Below are 10507 nucleotides of genomic sequence, written 5' to 3'. Positions count from 1 at the left end.
GTTTGTAACGCACAGAACAAAGAGATCAGAAAGAAGTCAAAGGAAATCAAGCCATGATTTATGTGAATCAGTAACGTTATTACAAAAAGCCAAAAATCTCTTTCCTACTGTTTCTGCTTGCACTGTTCACAATAGTTTGGCAATTCACTAACAGATTGCATCTGATGCTGTCTGGGAAGTAAATGTTCAACCAATTTAGCCTTATTCACATGTGACATGTGCTTAATATCAAAGTGACAAGATGCAAAAGAAGTATCATTTGTAGGTTTTTGCTGCGCCCGAGTGCCCGTATGGTCAGTCCGCCCCTGGTCTTGCATGATCATCCGGTATTTAGACTTCAATTAGCTAACATGAAAAAAGCAAGAATAATTTATGAAATAAACATTCACTTTAGAGTTGACTTTTGTTTTACACTTTAAACTGAGGTTTACTGAATAATGTATAAATGATTGTATGTTTGTGTATATTTCTTTTTAATATCCCTTCTTCCTCCAAGTTTTTGCTACAGTTTCTTCAATTTGTCATTGTTTTTATATATCACTTTCAGAGCTCTGCATGGTACCTTCTGTTGATGTCATAAGAAGCAAAGATGCAATATACTGTGATTTCAATAGAAGCAGAAATAATTTTTTTTTACACATTACTTAACAAGTCAGCATAACTTCGCCTCGCTAAACTAAGCTAAGCTAATTTACATTGCAAAAGCAAAATTTGTGTAGCTTAACCCTTTCGCTGCCAAGCCCTCCGGAACATTTTTCAAATCAGCTGGCCAAGCCATTTTTGAATTTTCTGCAATTTTTTCCTATTGATTTGATTTTCAACTGCTGCGTTGCTACCATTTGTAAAAGACCCCCAAACCATATATTTTCTGAAAGTGCAGGCCCGGTAGAATAAAAAGATGGTGATACTAAATTTGTAGTGGAGGACACAAACTAGCTTCCTCCCGTCACCCTAAGCTCAGAATACCGCGAGCTACAGCTTGTGGTATACTGAGAGGCCGCAGCTGAAGCGGATCCCAACAATTATGTCTGGATCCGCCCAGCTGCGTGAGTGACAGCTGGCTCTGCCTAACTAGAGGCAGAGCCAGCTGTACCCGGGCCCTCCCCCTTCCGTTCCGCCAGTCAGCGCTGGAGGATCGGAGCGGGGAGGGGGAATCCAGTCCCTCCCCTGTCACGGCAGAGAGCCGTGACAGTATCGAGAAGTGAGCGAACGCCGGTATGTGTTCGCTCACCTCCCGATCTACTGAGCCGACCTGTGGCAGTCTCATTGCCACAGGTCGGCTAGAACTATGAGGTGAGTGAAAAGCACTCACCTCATAGTTCTCCTTTAATGAATTAATCAAGTTGTGCTGCTTCAATCATCTAATCATGTGCAAGTAAAATTCTTGTTTTTTAAATTTTTCTTTGCACATGATTGGGTATTCTTTGCAAAGTGAATTTTCATTTTTTTCACCTAATTCACTAAGCTAAATGAACAATTCACTTTGAAAGTGAAGACCTTTAGCAAATCTGCTCCACGGATGTGCTCTGCCAAGTAGGCAGTAGACTCATTATCACTGCACTCGACTTAAAGGAGAACTATGGGGTCAGTGTTTTTCCCCATAGTTCTCCTTAGGGTAACGGGAGGACACAAACTAGCGTCCTCCCGTTACCCTAAGCTCAGTATACCGCGAGCTACAGCTCGCGGTATACTGAGACGCCGCAGCCGGAGCGGATCACGACTTAGCTGACGGGATCCGCCCAGCTGCGTGAGTGACAGCTGGCTCTGCCTATCTAGAGGCAGAGCCAGCTGTACCCGCCCCCGTCCGTTTCGCCAGTCAGCGCTGGCAGATCGGAGCGGGGAGAGTGGAATCCAGCCCCTCCCCCTGTCACGGCAGAGAGCCGTGACAGGATCGAGAGGCGAGCGAACCCGGTATGTGTTCGCTCACCTCCCGATCTACTGAGCTGACCTGTGACAGTCTCATTGTCACAGGTCGGCTAGAACTATGAGGTGAGTGAAAAGCACTCACCTCATAGTTCTCCTTTAACTCTTTGGCATCTTACAGATGCCGATAGTGTACACTGCACTGCAGGCAGAGTAGAAGGAGAAAAAAACAGTGCTAGAAAACAGGTAACAGAGTAAATAGGCCGAAGAGACATACCAAAAAACTTTACCTACAAGGCATTTTTTTCAATGTCCATTCTGTTTTAAGAAGACTATGGTTTCCTTAAAGGAGAACTATGAGGTGAGTGCTTTTCACTCACCTCATAGTTCTAGCCGACCTGGCACCCGCATTTAGCCCAATTCCTGCTGAATTAGGTGAAATTCAAGCCGTAGTTAGCCCTGCACGCACTGCCAGGCTGAACAGAAGTCGATTTAAAAATTGACTTAGCCAATTGCAAAATTACAGGCTGAACAGTGACAGTTTCCTATCAGGTGGAGCTATTGTTGGGCAGCGCTACTGTTGGGCGCTGGGAGTGCCGCGGCTGCTGAAAACAATAGCCAGCACTGGAGATTCAGTCTCCAGAGGTCAATTGAATACCCCAACCATACTAATCAGTGTTTAGTGCCTGCTGAATGAGACAAAGTCGAGCTGGGTATGGCTTGTCTAATTTACTGTAATTAAAAAACATAAAATATGGTCTACTGTTTCCTGTGAATGATTGAACTAATTAATCAGTTGGCGTAGGGAAATCTTTCAGAATACCATGCTGCATTTTGTATTAATAGGATGCCATTTACTTATTATGCTTGCTTTAAACCACCTAGTACAAGTTGTACATAGACTGTCCCTGCATTTTTACAATACCCTATGGGAGCACTGGAACTGGGGAAAGCCCAGTGGCACATGGCTGGCATGTTGAGAAGAGGGGCATGATTAGTTGATTTGGGTGTCTTGAAACACTCATGTGACACTGATGCATATGGGCTTGTGTCAGTATAGCAGGAGACTATGGGACAGAGCCATGTTTACCAGGGTGCCGCATTCCCTCCTCTTTAAACAACACTTTTTAAACGTCTGGGAACTGAGGAGACCAGTTGCTGGAGTTCTGAGAGGAATGTTGTCCCATTCTTGCCTGATATAGGATTCTAACTGCTCAAAAGTCCTGGGTCTTTGTTGTGTTTTTCGTTTCAAGATGCGCCAAATATTTTCAGTTGGTGAAAGGTCTGGACTGCAGGCAGGCCAGTTAAGCACCAAGACTCTTCTACAGCCATGCTGTTGTCATAGATGCAGTATGCGGTTAATCATTGTCCTGCTGAAATATGCAAGGCCTTCCCTGAGAAAGACAATGTCTAGATGGGAGCATATGATGCTCTAAAAACCTGTCTAAATCTTTCAGCACTGATGGTGCCTTTCCATACGCACTAATGTATACCATCAGAGATGCAGGCTTTTGAACTGAGCACTGATAACAAGCCGCATGGTCCCTAACCTCTTTAGTCTGGAGGATGCAGCACCCATGGTTACCAAAAAGAGTGTTACATTTTGATTCATCTGAGCACAGAACAGTCTTCCACTTTGTGACAGACCATTTTAAATGAGCTTTGGCCCAGAGAAGACTGCAGCATTTGTGGATCATGTTCAGATATGGCCTCTTTTTTGCATGATAGAACTTTAGCATTTTTGGATGGCAGGGCAAACTGTGTTCATGGACAGTGATTTTTGGAAGTATTCCTGAGTCCTTGCAGTGATGTCCATCACAAAATCATGTCTCAGTGCCATCTGAGGGCCTGAAGATCAGGCATCCAATATTACGTTTCAGCTTTGTCCCTTGCGCACAGAGATTTCTCCAGGTTTTCTGAATATTTTGATGCTATTATGTACTCTAGATCAGTGGTTCTCAACATGTGTAACCTCGGGACCCACATTTGTCCTCGGTCATTAAGTCGCGACCCAAGTTGCACTGCAATGTTCCATGTTGCGGTACTGCGATTTCCGGTGCAGGCGATCGAACTATGGAGGTGGGAGGTGCGTTTGGGTTGCCATTACGGAAACTGGAGTGTATCCTCATCCTGGGGTACAGTGTGTGCTGCTGTGCTGTGATGGAGCTTCATCCATATGTGTATTGCTTGTAAAGCTCCCTTGCTTTAGAGGTGCCTGTAGAGGTGCCAGGAGCCAGAATGTGATGAGCTGTAAGCAATGCACGTATGGATGGAGCTCCCTCGCGGCCATAGCTCCACCTCACCTCAAGTCAACGCTCGGCACCGGGGCATCATATTTTGGAACGGCTGCTCGGTGCGAGAACTAACAGTGCTTCTCTAGGGGGAGGCTGAGGAACCTTTCGCCTATAAAAGTGGAAGGCTTGTGGTGACCCACTGGACATGGGGCCGTGACCCACTTTTGGGTCACAACCCACCAGTTGAGAACCAAGGCTCTAGATGATAATATATTTAAAGTCTTTGCAATCTTACGTTACATAGAAACATTATTCTAAATGTTTTCGATAATTTTTAGACACAGCTTTTCACAGATTGGTGAACCTCTGCCCATCTTTACTTCTGAGACACTCTGACTCTCTAAGATGCTCTTTTTATACCAAATCATGTTACTGACCTGTTGCCAATTAACCTAATTAGTAGCAAAATGTTCCAAGAGTCAGGCTGCTTAACTGACCTGCCTGCAATCCAGACCTTTCTTCAATTGAAAATATTTGGCGCATTTTGAAATTAAAAATTTGACAAAGAAGACCCAGGACTGTTGAGCAGTTAGAATCCTATATCATGCAATAGTTGGACAGCATTTCTCTCCCAAAACTCCATTGTTATTAAAAGGAGAGAGGATGCTACATTGTGGTAAACATGGCCATGTCCCAACTTTTTTGAGACGTGTTGCTGCCATCAATTTCAAAATTACCTTATTATTTTCTTAACTACATCCAGGCCGGCCGTTGTGAAAAAACGGCCGGCCGGGAGCTCTCTAGATCTGAGCGGCGTCTTTAGACGTCTGCTCAGCCACGCCCACTCGCGTGTGCGAAATACAGAAATGTTTCAAACAGGCAGCGATGCATGTTAAAGGATGCATAGTTCTCCTTAGGGTAACGGGAGGACACAAACTAGCGTCCTCCCGTCACCCTAAGCTCAGTATACCGCAAGCTACAGCTCGCGGTATACTGAGACGACGCAGCTGAAGTGGATCCCGACAATTATGTCTGGATCCACATAGCTGCATGAGTGACAGCTGGCTCTGCCTATCTAGAGGCAGAGCCAGCTGTACACGCCCCTCCCCCGTCCATTCCTCCAGTCAGAGCTGGAGGATCGGAACGGGGAGGGGGAAATCCAGTCCCTCCCCTGTCACGGCAGAGTGCCGTGACACGATCGAGAAGTGAGCGAACGCCAGTATCGCTCACTTCCCGATCTACTGAGCCGATCTGTGACAGTCTCATTGTCACAGGTCGGCTAGAACTATGAGGTGAGTGAAAAGCACTCACATCATAGTTCTCCTTTAGTTCTCCTTTAACATACAAGTGATCCACCAGCTATAGAGACGGCGGATCGCTTGTATGAGCTGCCCACTCGTGTCCCCCCCCCTCCCTCCAACACCCCCCTCCCGTTATCACGCTGGTCCCAGGCTCCGCTGTGCCCTGTGCGAGCCATGGACCAGCATAGTGCCTCTGCCACATGGGATCAGAGGGAGATCAGTACATGATGTCCATCAGGTCCCCTCTCCACTGTCAGAATGCGGAAGTGATGTATATTACATTACTTCCGCATTCTTCTGTCACTCTCCAGCTTCGGACGCTGAAGAGAAGCTGATGAAGCAGATCTCTGCTTCATCAGCTTCTTCAGGGGGGTCCTAGGTGACATTAGGGGTCTTGGAGACCCCTGATGTCTCCATAAAGAGGACCTGTCACATATTTTGCTATCACATAGGGGAGTTTCTTAGCCCCCTATCTGATAGCAATAAAGTTAAGTGAAAAAAAAATAGGAAAAAAAATTAAAGTTTTCCAAAACAAATTTAAAGTTACACAAAAAAAGAATTAAAAAAGAAAAATGTTTAACCACCTGCTGTCCGGCCGTTGTAATTAAACGGCCGGACAGCGGCTTCTTGAATGCAGGAGGGCGTTTTTAAACGCCCCGACCCGCTCGTGCCTGCCGCTAGGCGACGCGCACGAACGGGAAATCGGCTAAGAAACGCCCCTATGTGATAGCAAAGATATGTGACAGGTCCTCTTTTTGGAGACATCAGTGGTCTCCAAGACCCCTAATGTCACCTAAATCCCTTATCTAAACACTCCCCAATATAAATACCAGTTAGAAAGATTCCCACAAATGTGAATCTTTCTCCTCTATTTCATACATGTCATACATACATGTATGAATCCTCTATTCTATTCAGAAGAAATGTCAAACATACATACATGCATGTTTAAATTAGATGCAGCAGAGGTTTTTATGCATGTGTACTGCATGTTTTATGCATGTGTTTATCCATGTGCACTGTACTACTTGTTTACATATACTTATTTATTATAATGTTATTTATATTGACCTCTTTTGAATAAGAAAACCTTTTTTTTAAAGCGGTTTAAACTTACCTGTGTTTTCCCCTCGCGCTTCCGTCTGAAAATCTGAAAATTCTCGGGTGGCTGCAAAGCATCTTGGGGCTGTTCTGATTTTCGGCCGGGAGACGAGGAGAGATGCAAGGTAAGTCTAAGGGCGGCGTGCACCCGCTTGCAGACACCGTGGGACAGGAAGTACCAGCAAGGACAGAGAAGTCAGCGCTGGATCGGAGAGACAGATAAAAACGACAGGAAAAAAGAAGATCGGATTAAGAAACATCATTTAAGGTAAGTGCTTTAATTAACATTGGGGGGGAGGGAAATTTTTTTTTTACTTTAATGTTAATTTAACTATTTAGTCCTTATTACCTATACACATGCACTATATACATTTATTCACTGCCCCAATAGGATAAATTATGTCATAAGATATTACTGACAACTTGTATCTTTCATGTAAGGCTATGAACAATTATACTTACATTTACCTACACAACATTAATCTATCATCTTTTCTATTATGGCTACACTACTAAAATATAATTTCTACATATTTTTACATATGATTACACTTATGTATACCGTATATACTCGAGTATAAGCCGTCCCGAATATAAGCCGAGGTACCTAATTTTACCACAAAAAACTGGGAAAAAGTATTGACTCGAATATAAGCCGAGGGTGAGAAATGAGGCAGCTACTGGTAGATAGATACCAATAAAATTACATGAATATTTATTTAAAAGAAAAATAACCTAGCTCTGTAAGTGAAAAAGGGGGTACAGGGCTACATATCATGTACTACGGATCATTTAACCCATTCATATTAGCAGAGGATAATTGTAAATCTATTGTTCAGTGCATTCTATATGTAGTATATAGTACGGCTCAAAATATCTGAAACTTGCACCGCAAAACGCGCATCATACATGCATATTTTGAACGCTTAGGTGGGAACCCAGCCTAAAGGAGATTTGTTTTGTCCTTCTCCTCCCCATTATTCTTCTGCTCTCCCCTGTGGTCCCCCCATCCAAGTGTCTTGTTTGGCCTCCGATGTTGTCCGGCTCATTCTGCTGTTCAGTCTACTAAAGTTGCAGTTTCTTTATGATTGTTATCTATGTTATTACTATTCCAATTTGTAGTGTCCATGTTTGATGCTTATCATACTTTGGAGACTAATGTTTGGAATATTTTGAAGAGTTTTTTAGGATTGAAGTCCTCTTGAAGAAGCCGCCAATGCAGCAAAACATGTTGAGGCACCTAAAAGCAGCAAAATTACCTTGCAACAGATCTACAACCAACTACCAGATTACTGCCACACAATCTGTATTGTATGATATATGGACAGAGCATAAACTGTATACGATATATATAGTGTAACAATTTTTTTGAGACTTAAATTAAAATATTTTCAATATCTTACTAAGTTTTCAGTGAGAGCTATGTTTTCTTTAAAGCCGTCCTCTCCCATTCGCCTGCATACTTGGGTTTGGTAAAATGATCATTTGATCACGTATATGTATGGTCAAGATGGTCTACTGAAGTTCAAACCGAGCATCTGAATGGGGAAGAAAGGTGATTTAAGTGACTTTGAACATGGCATGGTTGTTGGTGCCAGACGGGCTGGTTTAAGTATTTCAGCAACTGCTGATCTACTGGGAGTTTCATCCACAACCATCTCTAGGGTTTACAGAGAATGGTCTGAAAAAGAGAAAATATCCAGTGAGCGGCAGCTCTCTGGGCAAGAATACCTTGTTGATGTCAGAGGAGAATGGCCAAACTGGTTCAAGCTGATAGAAAGGCAACAGTAACTCAAATAACCACTCGTTACATCCGTGGTATGCAGATGAGCATCTCTGAACAAGCAACACATTGAATCTTGAAGCAGATGGGCTACAGCTACAGAAGACCACACCGAGTGCCACTTCTGTCGGCTAAGAACAGGAAACTGAGGCTACAGTTTGCAAGGGTTCTCCAAAATTGTAAAATAGAAGATTGGAAAAAATGTTCCTAGTCTGATGTGTCTCGATTTCTGTTGCCACATTGGGATGGTCGGGTCAGAATTTGATATAAACGACATGAAAGCATGGATACATCCTGCCTTGTATCAATGGTTCAGGCTGGTGGAGCTTCGCATCATGGATGTAAAACTGACAAATCTGCAGCAACTGTGTGATGCTATTATGTTGGTATGGACCAAACTCTCAAATAAATGTTTCCATCACCTTGTTGTATCAATGCCACGAAGAATTAAAGCAGCTCTGAAGACAAAAAGGGTCCAACCCAGTACTAGCAAGGTGTGCCTAATAAAGTGGCCAGTGAGTGTAGATCCTAATTAAAGCCCAACTCTGCACCGTTAAAGAAAACCTGAATCTATACCTTTTTTTCCAGGTGTCTTTACTCCAGTGGCATGATGTCACAGCTCCTTTTCATCCTCTCCCCATACCCCCCCTACCCCCCCGGCATTGGGTGTAACCTGAATGCTGCACAGAGCTTTACTCTCTTGTGAGTCCAGAGGGGGCCTATAATGCTGGATACCATTCAATTCAGAAGAGAAGCGGTGCTGGATAGCTGTATTGGTAAGTCTGCAGGGAACAGCAGTGGAGAAGGGGTGAGCAGCTGGGCTTTAAGCAAGTACTTCTGTACAGTGAACATGGGCTGGCCAAGAAAGCAGCAATGCTGACCCAAGAAACAGTAATGCTAAGCATAGTAATCTGACTTGAACAGGGGTGTGTATATCACAATAGGAATTTGCTGTACAGTTGCAGATGTTTTTGTATGTACTATATGTACTATACTAAGAAATATTTCAGAAATTAATTTGTGTAGCAAAGCTTTTTCAGACATTTCCAAGTGTGCATGTATGTTATAAAACATTGCTTTGTATCATTCTCAACCTTGGATATCTTGGTTTGATCACTGAACTGTGACATCCATGGGTAACATTCCAGCACCTTGTTCACTTTTCTGTTCTTCCTACATTCTTCATCTCGCCCTTTTGTGGGTAGACATTTCCATGGCAACGCTATCCTCTATACTTTTGAAATTACACTCTAAATTGTTAACTAAGTCGGGTATGAGCACGGCTCGGCTTTATTTAGTAACACCAATGGTTTAAAATGTGCAAACATGTGTCTGAGTATATATGCCTTCTATGCTATGCACTGTTATGTATTCTTAAGTCACTTAACATATTAAAATTATGTAAGATATGTTAATTACCTCAAAAAGTATTATTTGAAAAACAAACATTTTAAATATTTGATAAGTTTTATTTTTTAATTTGTACTTTTACAACTGTAGGTTTTACACACAAGTTTTATTGCGTGAACAGCAGCCAGTAAAATAACACAACACAGTTAAATATTACATTTGATTTATTTGATGCTTATTTATGCACATATAGATATTGTTTTTATGAATATATATTTAGATTTGGAGAAAATGTAAAATAAGGAAGCTATGAATTGAATTAGGCAATGCCTCATGACTTATCTCAAAGACTGTCACAATCCGTGTGCTTTGTATAGTATTACTATGAAATAAAATACTTCTAGATCAATTTATAAATTACACATATATAGAACTGGTTTATAAATATTTTTAGGAAAGATAAATTGGTCTTTGATATAAATGTCAATGCAGTGATAGAATTAAAGTAAATCTACTGGAGTAAAATCAGACTTGCATCTGGTGAATGATAGCATAAATGATTATCACATACGTTTTTTTCTGGGAAGTGTAGGCCATCCATCTTGACTTTCTAACTGTGGTGCAAATGCATGCCCTCTAATTCCATCCCAGGTTGCAATGCCCTTGGTCTGAGCAGCTTATAAGCAGGTTTGGGCATTGCAAAATGGGGGGCATTTGTATGGGTATGCAAGCAGTGGCTTTCAGAAAGTTAATAGCATAGCCATTTTAGAAGAACTAACAGTGGCACTGGAGCTGCAGATCAATACAGAAAAAGTATTCAATGTTAACAGCCTGATTTATTACATCTGCTATCATATGTGTTCTGTAAACCTAGG

This window comes from Nanorana parkeri, unplaced genomic scaffold (genome assembly GCF_000935625.1).
Source record: "Nanorana parkeri isolate BGI_ZX_2015 unplaced genomic scaffold, ASM93562v1 scaffold1124, whole genome shotgun sequence".
NCBI classification, from domain to species: Eukaryota; Metazoa; Chordata; class Amphibia; order Anura; family Dicroglossidae; genus Nanorana; species Nanorana parkeri.
This window is presented reverse-complemented; position numbering follows the sequence as displayed.